This window comes from Saccopteryx leptura, chromosome 4, assembly GCF_036850995.1.
Source record: "Saccopteryx leptura isolate mSacLep1 chromosome 4, mSacLep1_pri_phased_curated, whole genome shotgun sequence".
Taxonomy (NCBI): domain Eukaryota; kingdom Metazoa; phylum Chordata; class Mammalia; order Chiroptera; family Emballonuridae; genus Saccopteryx; species Saccopteryx leptura.
In genome coordinates this window covers 170,952,509-170,969,330 of record NC_089506.1, presented here as the reverse complement: position 1 = coordinate 170,969,330, position 16,822 = coordinate 170,952,509, and positions in this window count along the sequence as shown.

Here is a 16,822-nt window from a genome sequence, read left to right as displayed (position 1 = left end):
TAAAAGAATGAAAAGCTAAAAAATGGCTGGATGAATATATTTGTGAATCATATATCTGATAAAACACATGTCAAGAATATATAGATAGCCTGACCAGGCAGTGGCGTGGTGGATAGAGCGTCGGACTGGGATGCGGAAGGAACCCAGGTTCGAGACCCCGGGGTTGCCAGCTTGAGTGCGGGCTCATCTGGCTTGAGCAAAAAGCTCACCAGCTTGAACCCAAGGTCACTGACTCGAGCGGGGGTTTACTCAGTCTGCTGAAGGCCCACGGTCAAGGCACATATGAGAAAGCAATCAATGAACAACTAAGGTGTCACAACGAAAAATTGATGATTGATGCTTCTCATCTTTCTTCGTTCCTGTCTGTCCCTATCTATCCCTCTATCTGACTCTCTCTCTGTCCCTGCAAAAAAAAAAAAAAAAAAAAAAAAAGAATATATAGATAATTCTCAAATACCATAGTAAGAAAACAAACAACCCAATTTTTTTAATTGGCCAAAGTTTGAACAGACAGTTCATCAAAGAAGATATACAAATAGCAAATAAGCACATTAAGAGATGCGAGTAGCTATCATTAATCACAAAAAAATGCAAATTAAATATACAAAGAGATACTATCACATACGTATTAGAATGTCTAAAATTAACTGCTTTGACCAAGTATTGGAGAGGAAGTAGAGAAATTGTAATTCTCATACACTATTGATGGAAAAGAAAGAACCCTGGAAAACAATTTGGCAGTTTCTTTAAAAAGTTAAAACACAGTTACTGTAAAATCTAGCCATTCTATTTCTAGGTGTATACCTAAGAAAAGTGGGAGCATATGTCCGTACAAAGACTAGAATGTAATTGTTCATAACAGCTATATTTGTAATAGCCAAACACTGGAAAGAATCCAAACGTCCATCAGCATGTGAATGGATAAACAAACAGTGATCTGTGTACACAATAAAACACTACTCAAGTATAAAAAGAACAAGTTATTCTTACAAACAGCAACATGAATGAAACTCAAAATAATTGTGCCGAATGGAAGACATCAGACAAAAAGAGTACATATATAATTCCCTTTATGTAAAAACTTTATTAAGTGCAAACAAATCTTTAGTAACAGAAAGCAAATCAGTAGTTGCCTAGGAATGAAGAGAAAGGAATTTCAAAGAACCATAAAGAAATTTTGAAGAGTGATGGATATGTTCATTACCTTATTTTGATGATGGTTTCACATATGTGTACAGATATCAAAATTTTTCAAATTGTACACTATGAATATGTGCTATTGTATGTCAAGTATATCTTAATAAATTTGTTTTTTAAATAACTTACAAAACTTTGAGTCTAGTCTTCTCTTCTACCTAATATCATAAGGCAGAGATACCCTTTTGCTTCTTTTTAAAAGTTATTCTGGGACCTTTGGATAGACAGAGATAGACAGTAATCTTGATATTTTAATTTTAAAGGTAATTCCAGCACAATTTGCATGATCAAATATTCTGTATTAATTAAATATTCTGTTAGACAAGTACTAATTCGCAGGTTTGTTAAGCTTAGATAATTAATCTAAACTAAATATGTTTAATTTTTCACAAGAAAATATTAGGGATACAGTTGCACTGAAAAGAGAAGAATAACTGTCTTTGAGAGTAAAGGACCCTAATTCCTAGAAGATGCATTACAAACTTTTTAGGTATCAGAAAGTAAGCTCCAAGGAACAGCTGCTCTCTTCGCTGAAGCTCAAAAGATCACACAACCACCCAGTATATCAGTATAAAATTTGAATTGGCAACTCAGGATCTGTTAAAGAGTAACTGTCATACCCACTGTCTTAGTCACTTTCTTATGGTGCTGAACAGAATGTCATAGGGTTACAAATAATAATGATAATTCGAAAACTAAAACCAAAACCCAACCCAACAAACAAGCATAAATACATAAATATTCAGACAATTATTTGTCTTAGAGATTAAAGTGATAAAATGTGTTCTAAATTGAAACTTCAAATCTAAATCTTATTACATTTAAATTTTTGTTTTCCCATTGACTTAATTATTTGCATATCAAAAATATTTCTTAATAATAATAAAATTGTGTTTAACTCTAATTAAATATGATTTCATTCTAAGAAATATAGCGGCTCCTTAATTTTTACAAGTCATTTAGTATATCTAGATTAGTACTTTCAAATTTTTCACCTCGTGGCGCACTAAAAGAATTATAATATTTGCTTTGGACCCTGGGTATGGCAAGAAATGCTAATGCTCATCAATGTTAATGTTTCTCCTCTTCTTTCCAAATGTAATGCTAGACTGGATGCTCCCATATTCCTGCACATTTCTGCCCTTATTTTTGGCTTGAAATTGTGAAGCCATATGGCTAAGTTCTAGCCAATGGGATGTGGAGAGTAGTGATTTACACTACCCATCCTGTGATTCTCCCTCTCCTTTGGTCCTCAACTATATGTTGGGGGAAGGAATAACAAAAAAGCAAAGAGGAAAATCCAGAATGAGCTCTGTGGTGTTGGTTTAGAATTAGCAGTATCAGTATAAAATCATAGCTTTTAATATATGTAGAGATGGATAAAGAAATAAAAATAATTATATAAGTATATATGTATGAGTATAAATAATGAGAAGGTCTGGAAGCAATGATACCCCAATCATTGAGTACACCAGCCCCCAGATCCTAGTTTATAAATACCATTCTCCAGCGAAAGAAATCAGGGCTCCCTAAGAAAAGGTCTCCAAGGATGGGACATAACAAAAACAAGATGAGCTTAAAACATATTGATTTGTCAGAAAGTAAGGAATTGCCCAAAACAGGACACAAGTCTATCAAAAGAACACAGGAGCCAAACTCAAGGAACTCCTTCTTCCTAAGGGCTAATGCTGGCACTATTTTAGTAATAAAATAATAATAATACTGATTCATAACCCAAAGAAAAAAATAAATATCCATGAGGCCCTGGCCGGTTGGCTCAGCGGTAGAGCGTCGGCCTGGCGTGCGGGGGACCCGGGTTCGATTCCCGGCCAGGGCACATAGGAGAAGCGCCCATTTGCTTCCCCACCCCCACCCCCTCCTTCCTCTCTGTCTCTCTCTTCCCCTCCCGCAGCCAAGGCTCCATTGGAGCAAAGATGACCCAGGCACTGGGGATGGCTCCTTGGCCTCTGCCCCCCAGGCGTTAGAGTGGCTCTGGTCGCGGCAGAGCGACTCCCCAGAGGGGCAGAGCATCGCCCCCTGGTGGGCAGAGCGTTGCCCCTGGTGGGCGTGCCGGGTGGATCCCAGTCGGGCGCATGCGGGAGTCTGTCTGACTGCCTCTCCCGGTTTCCAGCTTCAGAAAAATACAAACAAAAAATATAAATAAATAAATATCCATGAGGCCACAGTAATAGTAAAATAATTTAATCAATAAATAAATAAGAGAAAGGACAGCTCTTCCTTACAGAAGGATTTTAATTATAAATGGTGTTTATAATAAAACTGGAACCCTATCTTACACCCTACACAAAAATTAATTCAAAATTAAAGACTTGAGTGTAAGACAGAAACTGTAGAACCCCTAAGAAATAATTTCCTTGACATTGGTTTTGGCAATGATGTTTCTGGATTTGAAACCAAAAGCAAAGGCAACAAAAACAAAAATTGACAAACAGGAATACATCAAACTAAAACTTCTGCTCTGCAAGGAAAACAAAATGAAAGGCAATCTATGAAAAAGGAAACAATATTTGCAAGTTACATATCCTATAAGAGGTTAATATCCAAAATATATAAGGGACTCATACAACGCAATACCAAAAAGACAAATAACCTAATTTTAAAATGAGCGAGGAACCTAAATAGACATTTTTTCCAAAGGAGCCATTTAAGTGGCCTATAGGTACATGAATAATGGAATGTAAATTGGTGTGGTCACTGTGAAAAACAGTATAGAGGTTTCTCAAGAAATTAAAAATATAACTAAGGAAACAAAAGCATTATCTTAAAGAAATATCTGTTCTCTCATGTTTATTGTAGCATTATTCAAAATAGCCAAGGTTTGGAAAAACCTGTCTATCAATAAATGAATGAATAAAAAATGTGGTGTAGATGCAATGAAATATTGTTCACCCTTAAAAAATGAAGGAAATCCTGTCATTTGCAACAGCATGGGTGAACCTGGAGGGCATTATATACCATGTGAAATAAGCCAGAAAGAGAAAACAAATACTGCATGGAATCAGTGATATGTGGAATGTAAAAAAGAAAGAAAGAAAGAAAAAGAAAAAAGGTCAAACTCATTGAAGCAGAGAGTATAAACATGGTTGCCAGGGGCTAGGGATGGGAGAAATAAGGAGACTTAGTGGAGGATGAAGTCATGTACTAACATGTCACTGAAAAGGATCCTGAGCCTTGTTCTCTCAGAGTACAAACAAAAACCCCAAATGATATGGGAGATCTGAGAACAGAATGGCAGGTGCTGCTTTCCCAGACAGTGCACCAGAGGGTCAGCCCAGGAAGGAATGGTGCTGTGCTGTGTCTGGGCAAGGGAGCTCAGTGTGGTTTAGAGAAGCAGACGAGTCCTGGCGCCTAAGAAGGGTTTCGAATTGGCAGAGATACACACCAGATCTGAAGGTCTTTTGCAGCTGGGAAAAAGCAATGAAGGACTCAAAAGTGATCTTTTGCTTCACAACCAAAGATCGGAAGCCCCTTCCCACACTACCTTGACACCTCTTAAGTCCTCTAGAATTTAGAAACTAGCCTAGGGGTGCACTAGGAGGCCCCTAAGTGAACTAAGATTAAGTTAATTACAGAGAAATTAAGTCCTGCATATCTGATTCTGTGAAATGAAATTTATCCCCACCACCCGAAGTATAAGTAATTGTAAAATTTCCTCCAGCTCTATTATTTGTTCCATATATAATTATATATACATCAAAAATGCATATTTTGCTAATACTCTGTTATATGCCTCTACTTACCTATCAATCTACATAATAATCAGCTTAAAGTATATATTAAGAGGTTAGCCACAAGGTGGTACTAAAAAGCTATCTTTTGCTTTAGGTCCTGCATCATGACTGTCATTGATTTTAACGTACAACTATGAACAGAAATTATGCTAATGGTTGAGATGTTAGTAATTGGGTTCATGTGAGGCAGTGCTTATATTTAAAAATTGTAAAAATAGACTCTCTCTGGAGATGCTGTGAACTACTTCATATCCTTCCTCTTTTTTTACCCACTATCATGTCATCATGGACTATTCTAATCATTTCCCAAAATATCAAACCCTAATATATTTAGCACTCATAGAGACAAATGTAAGGAGACATGGTCCTCTTAACTCTTAGAGTTTAAAATTAGGAGTATTTTTTATAGGATGTTTCTCAAAAACATCTGGAACTCCTCAAACCACCTCCTAAACACTGAATCTCAACCCCCAAATGTGAACATAGTAGGTCAGCAAATGCATTGTGTGACTTACTGAGCACTTGCTAACATGCTGGGCATGACTAAGGAGAAGAGAAAAATCACCTCTTTTTTCTTTAAGTAGATATAATTTTAAAGAGACACAATAAAAGGGGAAGAAAAGATTTGAAAAAGAACTTACAGGGCAGAACTTTCTAAGCAAAGGGGCGGTGTAGAAGAGAAAGTACCATGTCACAATCCTAAACATGGGAACATGGAGAGGCAGATTGAGAGAAGAAAGGAAGAAAGCAGTGACCTGAGGTGATCAAGGTCAGTCTAGTCCAGGGGTCCCCAAACTTTTTACACAGGGGGCCAGTTCACTGTCCCTCAGACCGTTGGAGGGCCAGACTATAAAAAAAACTATGAACAAATCCCTATGCACACTGCACATATCTTATTTTAAAGTAAAAAAACAAAACAGGAACAAATACAATATTTAAAATAAAGAACAAATAAATTTAAATCAAGAAACTGACCAGTATTTCAATGGGAACTATGCTCCTCTCACTGACCACCAATGAAAGAGGTGCCTCTTCTGGAAGTGCGGTGGGGGCCGGATAAATGGCCTCAGGGGGCTGCATGCGGCCCGCGGGCCGTAGTTCGGGGACCCCTGGTCGAGTCTATGGTCTGGTAGCAGAGGAAATTTACTTTACTGGGAAGTAGACCCACTACATAGCTTTAAAGATAGGAGCAACATAAATATGTCAGCTGGTGTATATCCTCATAGAAATGAAAGGAAATAATGCTGTTAGAATGTCGATCAAGAATAGCCTATAAAAATCAAGTGTAGAAATAATGACACTTTAATGATTTAACTGTGGTTGTAAAAAGAATCAGATGAGAATCTATGAGAGGATGCAGTAGGGTAGGGAGAGAAGTCCCTAGGTTTCTCCCTCAAGTGACTGTTGCAAAGAACTTGGATATGAAGAAGAGTCTGTCTCTTCATGGAGCCTCTCTTGGGAACTCCCTCTTGGGCCACTTCAAAAAAGAAGAAAACATCAAAACCCTACTAAAAGAAAAAAGCTTATCACACGATTGTTTCCTATTTTCATTTTATTAAAGAATCCAGTTTTTAAAGCTTAGGCCAAATTTACCTTTACATTTAGTTAAAGAGGATTAGATACATTTTTCAATATCTTGACGGTTTATTTACACTCCACAAAATAATGAATTTATTTTCCTCGTGACATGCTTTGTAAATATAATACTTTGTCTCTCACTGGCATTTTTTTAAATCTCCACAAGCAAAATCCTGGTAATCACTGAATCTGGGTGATGAATATATAGGTTTTTTTGTACCATTCTCTTTACTTTGGAGCATGTTTGAAAAAGTTGACTTTTTTTTTTTTTTTTTTTTACAGAGACAGAGAGAAGGATAGACAGGAACGAAGAGAGATGAGAAGTATCAATCATCAGTTTTTCATTTTGACACCTTAGTTGTTCATTGATTGCTTTCTCATATATGCCTTGACCGTGGGCCTTCAGCAGACTGAGTAACCCCTTGCTCAAGCCAGTGACCTTGGGTCCAAGCTGGTGAGTTTTGCTCAAACCAGATGAACCTGCACTCAAGCTGGCAACCTCGGGGTCTCGAACCTGGGTCCTCCGCATCCCAGTCCAATGCTCTATCCACTGCGCCACCGCCTGGTCAGACTGACTTTTTTTTTTTTAAAGCGAGAGTGACCCCTTGCTCAAGCCAGCTGCCTTGGGCTTCAAGCCAGCAATCATGAGGTCATGTCTATGATTCCAGGCTTAAGCCAGTGATCTCAGGGTTTCAAACCTGGGTCCTCTGCGTGTCCTCCACATCCCAGTCCAGAGGTCCCCAAACTATGGCCCGCAGGCTGCATGCGGCCCCCTGAGGCCATTTATCTGGCCCCCGCCGCACTTCTGGAAAGGGCACCTCTTTCATTGGTGGTCAGTGAGAGGAGCACATTGACCATCTCATTAGCCAAAAGCAGGCCCATAGTTCCCATTGAAATACTGGGCAGTTTGTTGATTTAACTTTACTTGTTCTTTAGTTTAAATATTGTATTTGTTCCTGTTTTGTTTTTTACTTTAAAATAAGACATGTGCAGTGTGCATAGGGATTTGTTCATAGTTTTTTTATAGTCTGGCCCTCCAACGGTCTGAGGGACAGTGAACTGGCCCCCTGTGTAAAAAGTTTGGAGACTCCTGTCCCAGTCCGATGCTCTATCCACTGTGCAACCACCTGGTCAGGCGAAAAAGTTGACAATTTTTTAAAAAATTATTAAGTCTTTTTAGTTCTATCACACAGGATAGGTTAAGAGAGTAAGTTAACCTACATCACACGTAGGATAGGTTTAGAGAGAAGTTTTGTTTTTTGTTTTTTTTTTTATTTTATTTTATTTTATTTCTTATTGAAGCTGGAAACGGAGAGAGACAGTCAGACAGACTCCCGCATGCGCCCGACCGGGATCCACCCGGCACGCCCACCAGGGGCAACGCTCTGCCCACCAGGGGGCAATGCTCTGCCCCTCCGGGGTGTCGTTCTGCCGCGACCAGAGCCACTCTAGCGCCTGGGGCAGAGGCCAAGGAGCCATCCCCAGCGCCCGGGCCATCTTTGCTCCAATGGAGCCTCGGCTGCGGGAGGAGAAGAGAGAGACAGAGAGGAAGGAGGGGGTGGGGGTGGAGAAGCAAATGGGCGCTTCTCCTATGTGCCCTGGCCGGGAATCGAACCCAGGTCCCCCACACACCAGGCCAACGCTCTACTGCTGAGCCAACCGGCCAGGGCCTGTTTTTTGTTTTAAAAAATGCAATCACATTGTTTGTATGCATCCTCTGAAAGTAGTCAGTTTCATCCAAAAGTAGTCAATGTGAGCAACAGCACTAGAAGAAAGACTAACCTGGTGATCTCTGGGAGAGATATAAGGTTTAAGAATAATCCCTTGCCAGATGTTTTGGGAAGATTTCTTTCATTTCTACTTTGGCAAATTGTCTCTCAGTTAACACCAGAAGGGATTAATAAAAGATTGTACTAGTCAGCTAGAGCTGCCATGACCAATATCACAGACTGGGTGGTCCAAACTAGAAATCTATTTTCTCACAATGCTGGAGGTTGAAAAGCCCAATATCAACATCCAGCAGGATTGATTCTGCTGAGAGTTCTTTTCCTGGCTCAAACAGCCAGCTTTCTTTCTGTGAGTGCACATGGTCTTTTCTTGGTGTGTGAGTAGAAAGAGACAGAGCAAGCTATACTGCTCACAAAAGTTAGAGGATATTTCAAAGTGAAAATGAAGCTATAAAACATCCTTTAATTTTTTTTTAATAATTTTTTAATTCATTTTAGAGAGGCGAGGGAGAGACAGAGAGAGAGAGAGAGGAGAGACAGAGAGAGAGAAGGGGGGGAGGAGCTGGAAGCATCAACTCCCATATGTGCCTTGACCAGGCAAGCCCAGGGTTTTGAACCGGCAACCTCAGCATTTCCAGGTCGACACTTTATCCACTGCGCCACCACAGGTCAGGCAACATCCTTTAATTTTTGTGAGCAGTGTATTTTATGTCTCCTTTTATGGGGGCTCTAATCCCATTATGAGGTCCTCACCCTCATTGCTTCATCTAATGCTAATTACCTCCTGTGGGTCAAATAAGTTTGCAAATACGATGTATGTTTGCTCGCTTATAGTTTGCATTGAGTGTGGGAGACAGTCTGTAAGCAGGCAGGGTCCTTATAACCTAAGGCTTAGTTTTAAGACTAAGCCTTTCCCACCCTTTTTTTTTCTTTTTTTCTTTTTCTTTTTCTTTTTTTACAGAGATCGAGAGAGATTCAGAGAGAGGGATAGATAGGGACTGACAGACAGGAATGGAGAGAGATGAGAAGTATCAATCATTAGTTTCTCATTGTGGCACTTTAGTTGTTTATTGATTGCTTTCTCATATGTGCCTTGACCATGGGGCTACAGCAGACCGAGTAACCCCTTGCTCAAGCCAGCGACCTTGGGTCCAAGCTGGTGAGTTTGCTCAAACCAGATGAATCCGTGCTCAAGCTGGTGACCTTGGGATCTCGAACCTGGGTCCTCCGCATCCCAGTCCAATGCTCTATCCACTGCACCACTGCTTGGTCAGGCCCACCCTTTTAATACTAAGATTTTCTCAACACTAAGCTTTCCCCCACACCCTTGACTATTGCATGATGTGGGATGGTGCACTCTTATGAAGAATCCCATTTATGCCTCAGATAAGTGGCTTTGTATCAAAGACTTCCTATTTGTATACTGGCTTAAAGGCTTTAATTTCTACACTATAAAATAAGGAAGACCAGGGGCCCTTTCGGTTTCTGCTATCAGCATTGCAGAGGAGAGGCAGCCAAGATGGTGGAGTGCTGAAGAAGAAGCCAGTTTGTGCAGAGTTTGTGCAGAGAGAAGGAGATGGGGAACAGAGGTGGATAAGGCTGGTGAGGTAGAAACCTTTGATTCTAGGAAACTCGGATAAGTCAGTGACTTTGAGAGCCCTGAATGGAAAGTGTTTTCCCATTGTGTGTATTTTCTCGCCCACCAGATACAAGCTAGGATTAAGGGTAATGGCCCACCAGTTCTTGGTTCCATTGTTTCATTACCTTCTGTCCAAATCAAATGCGAACCTGAACGGGCCAGGTGGCTGTGATGGTGGCCGCGGCTACTAGCCTTACACCTCCCATGGTTTCCATCTCCAAATATCATCGCATTAGGGTGCAAGGGTTTCAACATGTGAATTTGGGAGATACAAGCATTCAGTTCATAGCAGAGATGTAAGGGACTTCAGATTTATGTGTTAAAACTCACATGGTGCATCACTCAGGGAAGTAAAACACAAGAAGTGCACTAGATACACAAAGGCACCTGCCTTTGTACTATTCTTCAGCCCTTTCCTTTCCTTCTGTCCACAAGAACTATCTAATGGACTGCCTTTCTAAAGTTTTAAATGAGTGCCAAGCACTGATTAGTCTTAGGATTTTAATAAGGGAGTCTTAAAGAACCTCCAAAATGCCAAGAAACAAATCTCTTCTACTTCACTTTCAGGAAATACTATAGCTAGTGAGAAGTTAGCAAACTTAAAATTGCACCCCATTATGCTCTAAGTCATGACATAAAAGTAGTTACTACTCTCTTTGCTTGTGAGACTGACTTTTTTTTTTTTGTATTTTTCTGAAGTTGGAAACGGGGAGACAGTCAGACTCCCGCATGCGCCCTACCGGGATCCACCTGGCATACCCACCAGGAGGCGATGCTCTGCCCATCTGAGGCATTGCTCTGTTGCAACCAGAGCCATTCTAGCACCTGAGGCAGAGGCAATGGAGCCATCCTCAGCGCCCAGGCCAACTTTGCTCCAATGGTGCCTCAGCTGTGGGAAGGGAGGAGAGAGACAGAGAAGATGGAGAGAGGGAGGGGTGGAGAAGCAGATGGGCGCTTCTCCTGTGTGCCCTGGCCAGAAATCGAACCCGGGACTCCTGAACGCCAGGCCGATGCTCTACCACTGAGCCAACCGGCCAGGGCCTGTGAGACTGACTCTTATTGAGAATTAGGTAATGCACAAGCAGAGGAAAATTCTGCCTCATTGATAATTAGCCAATATAATAGGGAGTGAAACTTTAACTATGGCAAATAAATCATGGAATTTTAGAAATGAAAAGAATCTTTGGAATTTAATCAGATCACTTTACAGATAAGGAAACAAAAGTATAGCTTAGCTAGGTGGATTGTCCAATACTGCAGTGGTCCCCAACCCCTGGGCCACGGACCGGTACTGGTCTGTGGGCCATTTGGTACCAGTCCACAGAGAAAGAATAAATAACTTACATTATTTCTGTTTTATTTATATTTAAGTCTGAACGATGTTTTATTTTTTAAAAATGACCAGATTTCCTCTGTTACATCCATCTAAGACTCACTCTTGACGCTTGTCTTGGTCATGTGATACATTTATCCATACCACCCTAAAGGCTGGTCTGTGAAAATATTTTCTGACATTAAACCAGTCCATGGCCCAAAAAAGGTTGGGAACCACTGCGATACTGCATAGTAACATGAAGATTCAAGATTAGAATATGTGTCTACCATACCATTTTATATCAGTGCTCTAGCTCTGCCTCATATCATTAGACATCAAGATCAGCCTCCGGCTGCACACCATCACTCTAGACCTGTTAATAAAGAAGTAGATGAAGGGAGCCATTTCCTCACCAGCAAGCCATTAAATTCTCAGCCCTGAGCAAACAATTCTACAGCTTTCGTGTTGTGTTGGACCTCAAAGATTAGTTTGTGGCTTCCTGTTAAAGCAAACCACACATGTTGAATTGCCAGTTGTTGCCACCCCAACTTCTCTATTTATAATTCACAACATCAGGCACTTTTTAGATAGGTACAGGTCTTATTGCCTCCTTAATTACTGATGAAAAACTGAAATAACAAGCAGAAGCCACTTATTACCTTCACAGGCTTCTTGGATGGGCTAACAGATTTCCTAGAGAAATATGTGGAGTCAATGGATAAATAAATGCTAGATTTAATAAATAGTTTAGACACAAATCCACCATCTCTCTTAGATCCCTTCTGATTGCATATGAAAGATATTCCTCTCGTGGAAAGTATTCTCTTTCTCAACTTTAGGACTGGTTGTTGGGAGCAGTCAAGAATGTGGAAACCATGTGGCCCATCCATGGCTTCCATGTTGGTTTGAAGTTATAGAGAAAAAGGTAATATTAGCTGTTGGGTGGATTAATACCAGAGAAGAGTGTTAAAGGTATTTTAAAATATTATGGAAATTTTCAAATAGAAGTAAATAGACTAGTATAATGAATCCCCATGTACCTATCACCCAGCCTTGACAATCTGCCATTCCTCATCCATCTGTACCTCCACACACTTCCCATTCTTATACAATTATTATCTTTAAAAAAAAAAACCCAGAAATTTATTTCTCACAGCTCTAGAGGCTGGAAGTCCAAATGCAAGGCATCACCAGTATGGCCCTTTCTCTAGCAAGAGCCCTCTTCCTGATTTATAGCTTATACCTTCTCGCTGTATTCTCACATGATGGAAGAGGCTTATCATTTTTTTTTTTTTATGATAAGATCTTTTTTTTTTAATAAATTTTTATTAATGATAATGGGATGACATTAATAAATCAGGGTACATATATTCAAAGAAAACATGTCTAGGTTATTTTGTCATTAAATTATGTTGCATACCCCTCGCCCAAAGTCAGATTGTCCTCCGCCTCCCTCTATCTAGTTCTCTGTGCCCCTCCCCCTCCCCCTAACTCTCTCCCTCCCTCCCTCCCATGTCCTCCCTCCCCCCACCGCTGGTAACCACCACACTCTTGTCCATGTCTCTTAGTCTCGTTTTTATATTCCACCAATGTATGGAATCATGTAGTTCTTGTTTTTTTCTGATTTACTTATTTCACTCCGTATAATGTTATCAAGATCCCACCATTTTGCTGTAAATGATCTGATGTCATCATTTCTTATGGCTGAGTAGTATTCCATAGTGTATATGTGCCACATCTTCTTTATCCAGTCTTCCATTGAAGGGCTTTTTGGTTGTTTCCATGTCTTGGCCACTGTGAACAGTGCTGCAATGAACATGGGGCTACATGTGTCTTTACGTATCAATGTTTCTGAGGTTTTGGGATATAGACCCAGTAGAGGGATTGCTGGGTCATAAGGTAGTTCTATTTGCAGTTTTTTGAGGAACCACCATATTTTCCTCCATAATGGTTGTACTACTTTACAGTCCCACCAACAGTGGATGAGAGTTCCCTTTTCTCCGCAGCCTCTCCAACATTTGCTATTACCCGTCTTGTTGATAATAGCTAATCTAACAGGGGTGAGGTGGTATCTCATTGAAGTTTTGATTTGCATTTCTCTAATAACTAATGAAGCTGAGCATCTTTTCATATATCTGTTGGCCATTTGTATTTCTTCCTGGGAGAAGTGTCTGTTCATGTCCTCTTCCCATTTTTTTATTGGATTGTTTGTTTGTTGTTGAGTTTTATGAGTTCTTTGTAAATTTTGGATATTAGGCCCTTATCTGAGCTGTTGTTTGAAAATATCATTTCTCATTTAGTTGGCTGTCTGTTTATTTTGATATCAGTTTCTCTTGCTGAGCAAAACTTTTTATTCTGATGTAGTCCCATTCATTTATCTTTGCCTTCACTTCTCTTGCCATTGGAGTCAAGTTCATAAAATGTTCTTTAAAACCCAGGTCCATGAGTTTAGTACCTATGTCTTCTTCTATGTACTTTATTGTTTCAGGTCTTATATTTAGGTCTTTGATCCATTTTGAATTAATTTTAGTACATGGGGACAGGCTGTAGTCGAGTTTCATTCTTTTGCATGTGGCTTTCCAGTTTTCCCAACACCATTTGTTGTAGAGGCTTTCTTTTCTCCATTGTGTGTTGTTGGCCCCTTTGTCAAAGATTATTTGACCATATATATGTGGTTTTATTTCTGGGCTTTCTATTCTGTTCCATTGGTCTGAGTGTCTATTTTTCTGCCAATACCATGCTGTTTTGATTATCGTGGCTCTATAATATAGTTTAAAGTCAGGTATTGTAATGCCCCCAGCTTCCTTCTTTTTCCTTAGGATTGCTTTGGCTATTCGGGGTTTTTTATACTTCCATATAAATCTTATGATTTTTTGTTCCATTTCTTTAAAAAAATGTCATAGGAATTTTGATGGGAATTGCATTAAATTTATATATTGCTTTGGGTAATATGGCCATTTTAATTATATTTATTCTTCCTATCTAAGAACAAGGAATATTTTTCTATCTCATTGTGTCTTTTTCTATTTCTCTTAATAATGCCTTGTAGTTTTCATTATATAGGTCCTTTACATTCTTTGTTATGTTTATTCCTAGGTATTTTTTTGTTGTTGTTGCAATCGTGAAGGGGATTATTTTTTTTGAGTTCGTTTTCTAATATTTCATTGTTGGCATATAGAAAGGCTATGGACTTTTGTATGTTAATTTTGTATCCTGTGACCTTACTGTATTGGTTTATTGTTTCTAATAATCTTTTTGTGGAGTCCTTCAGGTTTTCGATGTATAGGATCATATCATCAGCAAAAAGTGATACCTTTACTTCTTCTTTTCCGATATGGATGCCTTTTATTTCTTTGTCTTGTCTGATTGCTCTGGCCAGAACTTCTAGAACCACGTTAAATAAGAGTGGAGAGAGTGGACAACCCTGTCTTGTTCCTGATTTAAGGTAGAAAGTCCTCAGTTTTATGTCAGTTTAATATGATGTTGGCTGATGGTTTATCATATATGGCCTTTATCATGTTGAGATATTTTCCTTCTATACCCATTTTGTTGAGAGTCTTAAACATAAAATTGTGTTGTATTTTATCAAAAGCCTTTTCTGCATCTATTGATAAGATCATGTGGTTTTTGTTCTTTGTTTTGTTGATATGGTGTATTACGTTAACCGTTTTGCGTATGTTGAACCATCCTTGAGATTCTGGGATGAATCCCACTTGATCATGATGTATTATTTTTTTAATATGTTGTTGTATTCGGTTTGCCAGTATTTTGTTTAGTATTTTAGCATCTGTATTCATTAGAGATATTGGTCTGTAGTTTTCTTTCTTTGTGCCATCCTTGCCTGGTTTTGGTATGAGGGTTATGTTGGCCTCATAAAATGTGTTTGGAAGTATTGCTTCTTCTTCAATTTTTTGGAAGACTTTGAGTAGAATAGGAACCAAGTCTTCTTTGAATGTTTGATAGAATTCACTAGTATAGCCGTCTGGGCCTGGACTTTTATTTTTGGGGAGGTTTTTAATAGTTTTTTCTATTTCCTCCCTGCTGATTGGTCTGTTTAGGCTTTCCGCTTCTTCATAACTCAGTCTAGGAAGGTTGTATTGTTCTAGGAATTTATCCATTTCTTCTAGATTGTTGTATTTGGTGGCATATAGTTTTTCATAGTATTCTACAATAATTCTTTGTATATCTATGATGTCTGTGGTGATCTCTCCTCTTTCATTTTGGATTTTATTTATTTGAGTCCTGTGCCTTTTTTCCTTGGTGAGTCTTGCCAAGGGTTTGTCAATTTTGTTGATCTTTTCAAAGAACCAGCTCCTTGTTTTATTGATTTTTTCTATAGTTTTTCTGTTCTCTATTTCATTTATTTCTGCTCTGATTTTTATTATCTCCTTTCTTCGGCTGGTTTTGGGTTGTTTTTGTTCTTCTTTTTCTAGTTCCTTAAGGTGTGAAGTTAAGTGGTTTACTTCGGCTCTCTCTTGTTTGTTCATATAGGCCTGAAGTGATATGAACTTTCCTCTTATTACTGCTTTTGCTGCATCCCAGAGATTCTCATATGTAGTATTTTCATTTTCATTTGTCTGTATATATATCTTTTGATCTCTGCGCTTATTTCTTCTTTGACCCATTCATTTTTTAGAAGTATGTTGTTTAGTTTCCACATTTTTGTGGGTTTTTCCCCCTCTTTTTTGCAGTTGAATTCTAGTTTCAAGGCTTTATGATCAGAAAATATGCTTGGTACAATTTCAATTTTTCTAAATTTGCTGATATTGTCTTTGTGGCCCAACATATGGTCAATTCTTGAGAATGTTCCATGTACACTAGAGAAAAATGTATACTCTGTCGCTTTGGGATGAAGTGTCCTGTAGATGTCTATCATATCCAGGTGTTCTAGTATTTCGTTTAAGGCCACTATATCTTTATTGATTCTCTGTTTGGATGACCGATCTAGAGCTGTCAGTGGTGTATTGAGGTCTCCAAGTATGATTGTATTTTTGTTAGTTTTTGTTTTAAGGTCAATAAGTAGCTGTCTTATATATTTTGGTGCTCCTTGGTTTGGTGCATATATATTAAGGATTGTTACGTCTTCTTGATTCAACTTCCCCTTAATCATTATGAAATGACCATTTTTGTCTCTGAGTACTTTTTCTGTCTTGTAGTCAGCATTATTAGATATGAGTATTGCTACACCTGCTTTTTTTGGGGTGTTGTTTGCTTGGAGTATTGTTTTCCAGCCTTTCACTTTGAATTTGTTTTTATCCTTGTTGCTTAGATGTGTTTCTTGTAGGCAGCATATAGTTGGATTTTCTTTTTTAATCCATTCTGCTACTCTGTGTCTTTTTATTGGTAAGTTTAATCCATTTACATTTAGTGTAATTATTGACACTTGTGGGTTCCCTACTGCCATTTTATAAATTGCTTTCTGTTAGTTTTGTATCTTGTTTGATTCTTCTCTTTTGTTTTTCTATCATTTGTTTTTGTTTGTTTGTGTTCCATTCTTCTTTCCTCTGTTGCTACCTTTTTTAAGTCAAGTGTTTTTGTGGTGGTTTTTTCAAGGGTGGTTACCATTAAGTAATGAAAAGGGTACCTACCATATTCATTGTAGTACCCTATCTTA